This window comes from Malurus melanocephalus, unplaced genomic scaffold, assembly GCF_030028575.1.
Source record: "Malurus melanocephalus ecotype Western Australia unplaced genomic scaffold, MMel_1.1 scaffold_272, whole genome shotgun sequence".
NCBI classification, from domain to species: domain Eukaryota; kingdom Metazoa; phylum Chordata; class Aves; order Passeriformes; family Maluridae; genus Malurus; species Malurus melanocephalus.
The window spans coordinates 311,723-322,528 of record NW_026623504.1 but is presented as its reverse complement, the minus strand read 5'-3'; the positions used below and the strand labels follow the sequence as shown (position 1 = coordinate 322,528).

General features: G+C 44.7%; 1 long non-coding RNA gene across 2 annotated transcripts; it reads right to left on the bottom strand.

Moving 5' to 3' along the window:
• Positions 1 to 1,101: 1,101 nt before the first annotated feature.
• LOC130579404 (uncharacterized) lies at positions 1,102 to 10,399 on the bottom strand. 2 transcript variants are annotated; one of them, XR_008965983.1, is made up of 3 exons: positions 9,269 to 10,399; positions 6,118 to 6,280; positions 1,102 to 5,101 (listed from the first exon to the last, which is right to left on the bottom strand). It is a non-coding gene; the product is annotated as an uncharacterized LOC130579404 (long non-coding RNA). The 2 variants fall into 2 exon arrangements; XR_008965982.1 differs by having other exon boundaries at positions 6,118 to 6,257.
• Positions 10,400 to 10,806: the final 407 nt, after the last annotated feature.

Genomic DNA, 10,806 nt, shown 5'->3' with positions numbered 1-10,806 from the left:
ATGCACGGAGTGCCAGCCATGGACACCCAGCTCACGGGGGAGCAGAACACAACAACCTGCTGGGGTGTGGGGCTGACCCTGGCTGACGTTCAGAGGGGCAGAGCTGTCACCTGAGGATGAGGGTGTCACCTGGTGTCACCCGGAGCTGCTCTGGCAGGGTTTGGCCCGGGTTCAGCAGGAACAGCTCCCGGGAATGGCGCGGGGCGGGATGTGAGAGCGCTGACGGCGCTGCCCGTGGGAGTAGCTGTGGGCTGGGATGACGGGTGATTTTTGGCTCAATAAGGAAAAAATAAAAACCCAACCTTTTTTTTGTTTGCTTCAAGCCTCACTATGAGCTTCATGTTGTGGACTTTTCACTGGAATGTTTTAGGGCTGGAATACATGGAAGAAAAGGAAAATCCGTTTACAAAATAAAGATTTGTATGAAAAGCAAGGTAGTAATAAGCAAAAATTAAAAATACAATACATTAGAAAATCCCCTGCTTTAGAGGTTTCAAAAGCTGTTCTTACCCCTATCTACTAACAATGTTGAGTTACTTATTATTTTTCATATCCTAAAGATTTTACAATGATGAGTATTTTTCTGGAAGCATTTCTTAGTTCATGCTATGAGACCTGGAACAGATCCCACTCATGCTCTGGATAAACTGAGTCATTCCAGCTTTCTCAAGCCACGATCTGACCTTTGATAGCTTTAATTTACGCTTTTTGGGTGACTCCTTGAGCTGRTTTGTCATTTACAACGTAACTACTGAGGTTTATAAAGGTGTTTAGGGCAGATCAATGAGCTGGTCACTGGGGGTTAAGGACAACTGTAAAAGTTCCATAAAAGGTTCTGTAAAAGGACCATGATTTTCAGCTCAAAAGCATCTTGAGGGAGGAGGGAATTAGGTCCTTGGGGGTGTYAATAGGAYMYRGAATGGTTTGGGTYKGAAGGGACCCTAAAGCCCACCCTGTTCCCYYCATGGGYAGGGACAAYTCCCACTATCCCAGGTTGCTCCAAGCCCTGTCTCCAGCTGGATTTGGAGGAAACCAGAACTGCAGGGTTGGAGTCAAACAAACAACCAGACAAACTGGGAGTGACAATTTTGGRCTCCCTGAGCTTTCTGCAGCTCTGGGTGGGTTCAGCAGATCCATCAGAGTGACACGATGGGAGACATGGGAAGTGCTGAGCAATCCGTGTGGTGTTTCAGGAGGAAAAATCCTTTGTGGAGAAAATTTTTATGGGAAAATGGACAGAAAAATGATTCAGTGTGTTTATCCCGTTGAAATCCTATCTAAGAGGTTTGGGAGTTTTCTGCTGGTTCAGTGCTCAGGTAATAATCTCCCTCAATCAAAAGATGCCATTAATTGGTATTTTGGATACAATCAATCAAAAAAATGCCATTAATTGAGTTCATTGGGTTAAAAAAATGCCATTAATTGATATTAAAAGTGTTCATCATTTTATTTGTAGCTGTTAATACAGATGGAATCATCTATGAGTGAAAACATCTTCCACCTAGCAAGCCAAGTAACCAGTATTAATAGCTAGGTGCAAAAATGTCTATAAAAACATGAAATATCTTATAACTGTCTTATTAAAATGCGTTAAGCAATGAGGGCTTTGTCATAACGGAAGAAACACATTACTGCTGTTGCTGCAAGCTTAATGATTGTGCTTAATCACCCATTGTTTGGTGATTGAAAATTTAGAAAGGTGTTTTAATTTAAATTTTTAAGCGTTCTCAGAGTTCACGTGCTTCAGAGAGGCATTGATGGAAGGCAGTTGTGCCACTCACAGAGGCACAATTTCTCAGTAAATCCAACTTGCTGCTCGCCCAGCCCCACGCTGCCTCAAGCCCTCGCTGCTGAGCTCAGTGACAATTTTAGATATCATTTAACAAGGCTGACTTCTTTCTTTGAGTTAATTTGAACTTCAGCCCTTGATCATCTGCCTCTGTTTATGTGCATTTATCCATCCTTGAAAATTTTCAAATTAATATTTYGCTGTGAATATTGGAATTATTTTAATTCTGACTATCTCTTTCAATGGTTCCTGTAATTACAAGGTACGTCATTCATTTGAGATTTAAATCTGCTTCCTTCCCACACAAWCCCAACATTATTTCTTTATTTCCTCGAGATTACTGTTAGAAGATTTTAAAAGTGAGGCTTATTATTGTTTTGTATTAAAAAAAAAGCAGATCCTCTTATTTTTGAGAGTCCTGCCCTGGTGCTTTTTGCTGGCCTTTCAGAGGTGGTACCACACCGTTTGTTACAGCAAAAAAAATCCAAGGTTTGTCCCTCCTCCTTTTCTGAGATAAATATTGATGCTCAGAATGACATGTTTTAAACTTGCTTAAAAACACCACGAACCGATGAAATGTAAACTGAAACCAGGCTGGAGCTGAGCTTTCGTAGCTCTGTTAGGGAGTTTGATGTACCACAGCAGAACGATTCCTGGTGTTTACAGCTGATTTACCGCTCCCCCCGTGGCTCTGCTCATGGGCTGGGTAAGAGCCATTCTTTACAAGTCTGACCTCATTCTGGGAGATGTTTCCTCCGCTGAGTGTTCSTGTTTCTCGTTGAAGCCAATTCACAACATTTCCTAAAAGCCCTCCCATTAAGGGCGGTGAGAATCTGCYTCTCACGTGGCAGTTTTCTGGATTTTTTCCTTATCATTGAAAGTCTGCTCGTCTGTCAATTTTTACCACTTTCAGCTGTTCTGCCACGGCTCCATCGRTGCCTGTGACAGCTCCTCAGTGAAAGGAGAAGCAGCTCTTTCAGTGTCAAAGTCAACTTGTTGAAGACACTTCCTAACTGCTTGTCCCTGGAGATTTACAGCAAAGGAGGAAACCTGACAAAGGACTGGAAGAAGCAGCGAACCCTGTCCTTCCTTACTCAGCATTCGCTGCCCCGTGGGTTATTAAGAACAAGGTAATGACCTGCAAAGTGTTTTGTGGCATTTCCCTGTASGAAAGTCACTGATTAAAGAGAAATTGCCTGGCAATTGCTGCCTCAGATTCGTCCTGGGGAAGCACAGTGTGACTGGGGCAGTGTTGATGTGCTGGCAGTGAGGAACTGTTGGAGAGAGGGAGGACGGGCAGGAACTCCTGCAGAGCAGCAGGATCTCGGAATCCCTAAGGTTGGGAAAGATCCCTGGGATCGTGGAGTCCAACCTGATCCCCACCTTGTCACCAACCACTGAGTGCCACATCCAGTCCTTCCTTAGACACCTCCAGGAATGGGCACTCCAAACCTCCCTGGGCAGCTCCTGCCAAGGCTTCACCACCCTTTTGGGGAAGAAATTCCTCCTGGTGTCCACCCTGCCCCTCCCCTGGCCCAGCCTGAGGCCGTTCCCTCTCCTCCTGTCCCTGGGGGCAGAGCCCGACCCCATCCTGGCTCCTGTCAGGAGTTGTGCAGAGCCACAAGGTCACCCTGAGCCTTCTTTGCTCCAGGCTGAGCCCCTTTCCCAGCTCCCTCAGCCATTCCTGGACTCACTCCAGCCCCTCCATGTCTTTCTTGCAATGAAATCAGGAGCAGGTTGGAGTTCTGGCACCCCAGATATTGATATTCTTATAGAGGTATTTAACACACCTCTATAAGCCCAGCTTCAAGAAACATGAATTAGAGTAACTTGCACCATTCTTTAGTCTTTTCAACAACCCTGTGGTGCCTCGAGGCTTCTGAGCCTCACATCCAGCCTAGGAAAGAGTTTCAAGTAAGTTCTAGTCACTTASCTGCTCATCTCCATATAATACTGTTATTTGTCTAATTGTTTCTATTYCTGTATGTTTGCTATGTGAAAATGCAGTAAAACCATTATGCAGGAAAAGAAAAAGAAAGTGGTTGAGATGATTATTCTGTTATCAGTCATGACTAAGATGAAGAAGATACACTAGCAAGACATTGTTCCTAAAATAGATACCTTGCAAACAAGAAATGTCAGTCAAATGAGGTTTAAATTAAATTCCTGATAGCAATTACTTACAGAATTATCATGCTCCCATTGAAATTATTATGGATATTGTCACCAGAGTTAATGGGAAAAGAAGTTGGGCTTTAAATACTGATTCTGAAACGTATTGCAGAATGTCCTCAGCTTGTGTCCTGCTGACCCCAAAGTCACAGGGCTGCAAAGAGCATCCTYGGCTGAAGGGTGACTCCAGGCACAGGGCAGTGGGAAAAGGTGAAACTGAGAGCTGGGCACTTGCAGGAAGTATTGAATGGCCACAAACAAGTGACCTCAGTGGGAGCAGAACTGATGAAGTGCAGAAATGTGATGTGTGTTCCAAATAAAGAACTGATGAGTCAAGTTGTGCCCCAATTGGAACAGGAGCAAAGTCAAGATGGCTTGAAAATAACCTTGGTTAGAGTGGAGAAGAAAAAGCAGTGGKGTTGTGGTGACCCCCAGGAGCTCCAGAGGCTGGAGGGATGTGGATCTCCATCCCTCCAGCAGTGGGGACTCGTCCAGCACTCGCTGCTGCTGCTGCAATTATCTGAAGACCCAAACYAATGTTCCTGAAGTGGCATTCTCTGACCTCCTCCCTGCTCCAGCAATGCAGCTATTGCTCATCCAGTTCAAGTCCTTTGGTTACACAATAAAGAGAAAACAACTTCTAAATATATAATTTTAAATCAGTGTCTTTATACTGCAAGACACAAACAGCTACTGCTGAATTATTTCTGCCAGATACTAAGTTCCTATTTAATCTTTCAGGTTGAGGCATTTTTCTAAGCATGGCTCAGTAGGAAGTTAATTATAAATTTCCAAAATGGGAAGAATTTTCACCTGAGATGATTAGGATACTGGCTTGAGGCATGGTATGTGGGCTCCTAGCTAAAGTTAGGAACTGGCAACATCTTTGGCTCTCTCTCACTGCAGAAGTAACACCTTCTGCTGCCACAAAAACTTCCCTGAAGATGGAGATCACGATGATTTTGGATGCAATCAATCCCTTAAGTATTCATCATTGTTGATACATTTGCATATTGGAACATCATGGTGGTTTATTCTGCGCTCYGAGGCGAAATTCACTCTGAATTCCAGTTGGATTTTTCAGGCTTGGTTTCAGCTTCAAGGATAAAGCAGGTTTGAAGAAATATAACGAAGCAAGTTCTGGAAAAAGACAAAAGTATGTGAGATTCAGTTTTTTAAAAAAAGGATCAATTGCTTGTGGTAGATTTGCCATCTGTTGGTGTGTGCACACTGCTGCAGTGACTTGTTTCAGTATTTAATTACGTTTTCTGACTGCACTTGGCTCAGCAAACCTTGGGAGCTTCTACAAGAAATTCAGTCAGTCATGTTTTCTTCAGTAGTTTTTGGAAAGACAGGAATTACCAAAGAAATTCTTGGTGATGAGTCCTTAGAGGGAGGTTGGAAGAAACTGGGCCTTGGGATTTTCACTGAGTCATTACGTGGAGGCTGCAGGATTTCTGTGGTCTSTGCTGGGCTTTCCTAAGCTCAAACTCCAGAGCTGCACACAAATCCTGAGTGCCCATCCCTGCAGTGCTCCTCGTGGATGTAAAACCAGTCCCCTTCTTCCACCATCCCTGCTGTGTCCTTGTGGTGGGCCTGTGATGTATTCTGAGTCCTTTGTCTTTTCCCACAGGACTTGGGTAGCTGGTGATTGCTCACTATTTTCCTTTCTTTTCGTAATTTGTGCACGTTATTGACAACTATTTTACGTTTATTCCAAATCAGCAGTGAAAATGTATACAGAGAAACAGGAATTTCCCCACCCTTCAGCTCCGAGTGACTGGACATGAATCCCCATCCTGGGGAAYGGAGCAGTGTCCAGTGGGATGGTGGAGGTGGGATATAGACCATGGGTAAAATCACAAACCACATGGAGAGGGAGATTAATCTGTCTCCCCTACAGTATAAGGTTAGGGAACATCAGATTCAACTCAGCAGCAGGCTCAGGGTGAGGTGCTCTGGTGATAAAGTTTAGCTGTGGAATTTGTGAGGTGTTAGGATCACTGTAAATGTAGATATTCCWGAAGACTTGGGCAAACTGATGGAAGAAATATCCAACAAGACTATTCTGTGCAGGATTCCACCCTTGGCTCATGGAACCTGAATTGCCTGAGCCTGAACACAGATCTGGAGYTGTATTTTTAGCTATTGCTTACCCTGTTGGTAGGTTCTGTCTGGCATCTGCTTTCCTGGCCAGCGTGGAGACAGGATACTGCATCCTTAATTGGAGATTTTCCTTGGAGGATAGGGCAGAACTGAGATGTGTCAGTTGGCTGGTTTTGTAGCATTCACTCAACTTTGGGGGGAAAAAAATATAAACTACAGGACATTTAATTTCAAAATGTATTTTGACAGAGAAGAAAACTAATGGGTTTTAAGTGAAAACAAGTATATATAAACATTAAAAAGTCTAGTAGAATCTTCATTCACTGTGCCTATCTGCAGTTTTCATACCCTACTGTCAAAGCACTGTGATCAGCAGAGAAAAATTCATTGTATTTTCCATATGGCTGAGATATTTCTTGAGCTCATTTTGGACAAATGTGGCAAAATTTGCTGCTAAGTCTGTCCTGTGGTTCCAAAATATCCCCCAAAATATGTTTGCTTTGACGGTGAGAATGAAATAGTAGATCTTTCTTAAGGTGTTGATCCGAGAGCATCGTCTCCAATTGGCTTCCTTTTTTATCCCTAAGTGAGCTTTTAAAACCTTGCTACGAAAGTACAGAGATGAGATGGAGAAACAGAATAAAGCTGAGGCAGGGATTCACTACGGGCCTCTTCCCTCGCACTTCATACGGTGACAGAACCACAACAGAGCGTAAGAGCGATTGTGGCTGTTTCACCATGGGAGAGGCTCCTCTCGCCTTCACAGGGTGGGGCAAAGCACACAAGAAACTGTTAAACAAGGTCAAACTGTGTTTGGTAGCCCATCTTTGGGAATACCCACATGTCCCTGAGCTTGGCTCTAGATGCATGTTTTAAATATCAGAATATACAGGGTGGGATATGGACTCTGACATTTCTGTTTCATATTGAGACTAACATAGCGTTGACTGAAGTTTTTGTCACGATGCTGTTCCATAACTTAATCTGTGTACAGAYGTTTGGTACTGGGATACCAGTCCAAAATTGTGAAAATCTTGCTGTATTTACCTCCTTAGGACCTCACCAGTTTCCTCTGTGCCTAGAGGATTTCCACATTTTAATGGCTACAACTCTCACTGAACCATGTGAGAGCTCCCCACACTCTGTACAGCAGTCCCTCCTCTGGAACGAGCCTGGCAGGGACTCAAGGATACAAGAACACATTTTTGTKGCATCGGGACAGTTGTTTTTCCTCCTCGTAGGAGAGCGAGTGGCTTGAACAGGACGTGCTTTGTACCCACGAACATTCATCCACACAACAGGGAAGGGTTGTGCTGCTGAGACCCTGAAAATGTGCTTGGATCGTATTGTACAACAGATTAGAGGTGTAATGATGATGAACTTGGATAAACTCACYCTGAGAAATTAACTGTGCTCCCCAAAAGCACCTTTGCAATTGATCCTGGAGTTCAGCCTGCCTTGGACCAAAGCCTCAAAAGCCAAATTGGTTCCTGTTCCCTTCCAAGGGTGGTACCAGTGCTGTAAAAGCAGAATGAAACAAGCAGGAGCAGCTCCTTCAAACTTTTCTTTTTGCACGGTTTCCTTCCTGAGCTCTTGCTAAATGAAGCACTATCCACATATTCCTGTGTTCCCACTGCTTAGCTTTCCAGGGCGAGCTGTGATTTGGGTTCAGTGTCACCAACTAGGGGAAGGAGGGGCACAAAAGGTACTGGCCTGATGATAATATTCTTATTTTTCCTTTCTTGAAAAACTTGCTGGGTGAATAAACACAGAGCTTGCAGGACTCTTCTGAACCGATCTTATTCAAATTAACAGAAAACTGGAGAGGGAACATCCTTCTGTAATTGGCCTCTCTGAGAAATGTCCTGCTGGGAATGACATGCAGGAAATGTGCAGGGGTTGTTTTAATTCATAAATAATCTGTTGTTCATATGTTCAAATGTGTGATTGATACTTTTCAAGGAAATTGAATAATTAAAGTAAGCATGGATGCTGCCAGGTGGCTGCAAATACATCAAGGGGACAACTGGGTGCTTGGATTTCATTTTACTGACACTGACCAAACTGAATTTTGTCCGCGGATCCAATTTATTACAACATTATTATTATTACTATTATTATTATTATTATACCTTTCCTATTAGGCTCAGTATTCTCAGCAATTTTACCATGCTGTAGAATTAATTTTGAAGTGAATATATATTAAGGAACTGATTATTTTGAAACCTTCATCTAATCAAAGCCCCTCAGAGGTTCTCGTGCTGCTCACACAAGGAACTGCTGAGGGGTGGAATGGGCAGAACCAGCTGAACAGAGGAAGATGCTGGAATGTCAGAAATATTCAGCTGCAAATTGCACAGCAGGGATGTGATAACCCCAGCTGAAACCTGGGCACCAAATGAGATCTGATACCCCTACAGGCAGATTAGAGGCTCTAGAAATAGGGGCAAATAATATCCAGGTATATAATATCCAAATATCCATTTGAAACCCAAGACATGAGGGCCTGATCTTCCTAAATCAACGATTTCCTAATGTGTTTTGATGGTTTATTTCTCTCTGAAAGAGCACTTGAGGGGGATCTTGCTAATTTTTACATTTCAGTGACATATTATTGCCTTTTTATTGAATACTTTTTGCTTGTYTGSTTGTGAGATCTAGAGTAGMARAAATTCTGAATTTACTTTTTCTTAYGTCTACATACATAATAATTTCCCTTTTCTATCCTTTGACACAAATAGCAATCCTAACTCCTTTAATTATTGCTTTTCTCGGAACTCCTCAAATCCCTGGGGATGCAGAACACTTGTTTGCAGCCTGTTATTTGGAGCAATGGGAGAAGTCAGATGTAGGAAAACAGCATCTGCCACAGGAGTTTTAGACAAAAGTTCTGGTTGAGCACTCCGAGGAATTCAAAAATCACTTCTTACTTGATTTTCTTTATATTTACATTAAGATCTGCCTGATGGCACTGCTTAAGTGTGTGCAGATTTAATCTCACAGGAGATTTGACCATTTGGCTCGTGGTGGATCCACACCAGTGGCTCCAGTAGAGGCACTGGGACATGGCTCTGTGTGCACCAACAGCCTGCAAAGTTGTCCCTAGCAAAAACAGTGAGCCAGCCTGAACAGTTCTATATTTAAAGCATAAATTCTCTGTCGACATCAACCACTTGTGACTTTGGTCCTCCATTTCCTCACCTGATTTTTCTTTTCTGAAGGACAAACAATCCTGGTATGCACTCCAAAACATTTGTCTTCTGTGGTTGAATTCCAGACCTTTAAAAATAGGCTTGCAGTGGAAATGCTGACGTGCCAGCTGGCTGCTGCTGCAGTGACACATTCACAATAGGAACTCTTCAGCCACAGGGAACTGGGAATGGGGAGATTTCTGGGACTGGTTGCTCGGATTTAATCAAGGACTGGAGCACCACCGCATCCTACACTTGTCTGTGCAGTGGTTGACTTCTGAGTAAAAAAAAATAATCATGGGAAGTGTTTGGGCAACGAAGTGCACCAGCTCCTTGCCTGCGCTCATTTCATCAAAATTATTTGGCAATTAAGAACGGTTTGAGTCTTCCTYTGCTTTATCTAAAGGGCAGGGCTTATTGCTAAGTCATACAGCGTGTTCAGACAAAAACTGTCATTGAGGCAGTTTCCTATCCTTTAAAAATACACTTTTGACAGTATCATCTAGTGCTTTCCGGCTCCTAAAATCGAACGGTGAAGGGGGGAGTATGATTTTTTTTTTCCTGCACGCTCTTTTTCCGGCCCCCGTTCGGCAGCGCCGTTGTGTTTTCTCTCTGAGCACACACGCCTGCAAACAAAGGCGTCGGGGCCGGTTTGTTGTAASGGCGGCGAGGCGGCTCCGCTCCCGCACCGGCTCCTCCTCGCTTCCACCGCCGGGCCCGCAGGGACGGGGCTGTGCCTCTCCGCCTGCCGCCGCCCGCGCTTCCTGTGCCCGCACCTCGCAATTGAGAGAAAACAAACCCAAACCAAACCAAACTTTTGGGGTTTTTTGTTTTTCTTCCCCTCTTGTCGGTTGCGTGGGAGGAAATGCCTCCCCGTGCCGGGCCCGCAGCCGGGGAGCCTCAGCGCAGATCGCGGACAGTCCGTGTGCCCTCATCCCTGTCCCCTCATTCCTGTCCCTCATCCCTAATCTTTTATCGCCAATCCCTTGATGCCCCGTCCCCTCACCTCCTATTCCCTCAGCCTTGATCCTCCTCAGCCGTGTCCCCTCAGCCTCGTCTCCTCACCTCCAATTCCCTCATCCCCTCTTCCTCTTGTGCCCTTGTCCTCTCTTCTTTCATCCCCAAATTCCCTTCAGCTCTGTCCCTCCATCCCCAATCCTCTCATTTCCAATCCCTCCATCCCCAAATTCCCCTCACCCCCAATCCCCTCACCCCAATCCCCTCATCTCCAATCCCCCCATCACAAATCTCTCCATCCCCAATCCCTCCATCCCCAGTCCCTACATCCCTATATCCCCAGTCCCCTCACCCCCAATCCCCTCATCCACAGTTCCCTCATCTCCAATCCCTCAATCCCCAATTCCCCCATCCCCAATCCCCTCATCTCAAATCTCTCCATCCCCACTCCCCTCACCCCAGTCCTCTCACCCCAATCCCCCCATCTCCAATCCCTCAATGCCCAATCTCTCCATCTCCAATCCTTCCATCCCCAATCCCCTCACCCCCAATCCCTCCATCCCCAATCCCCCCATCTCCAATCCCTCAATC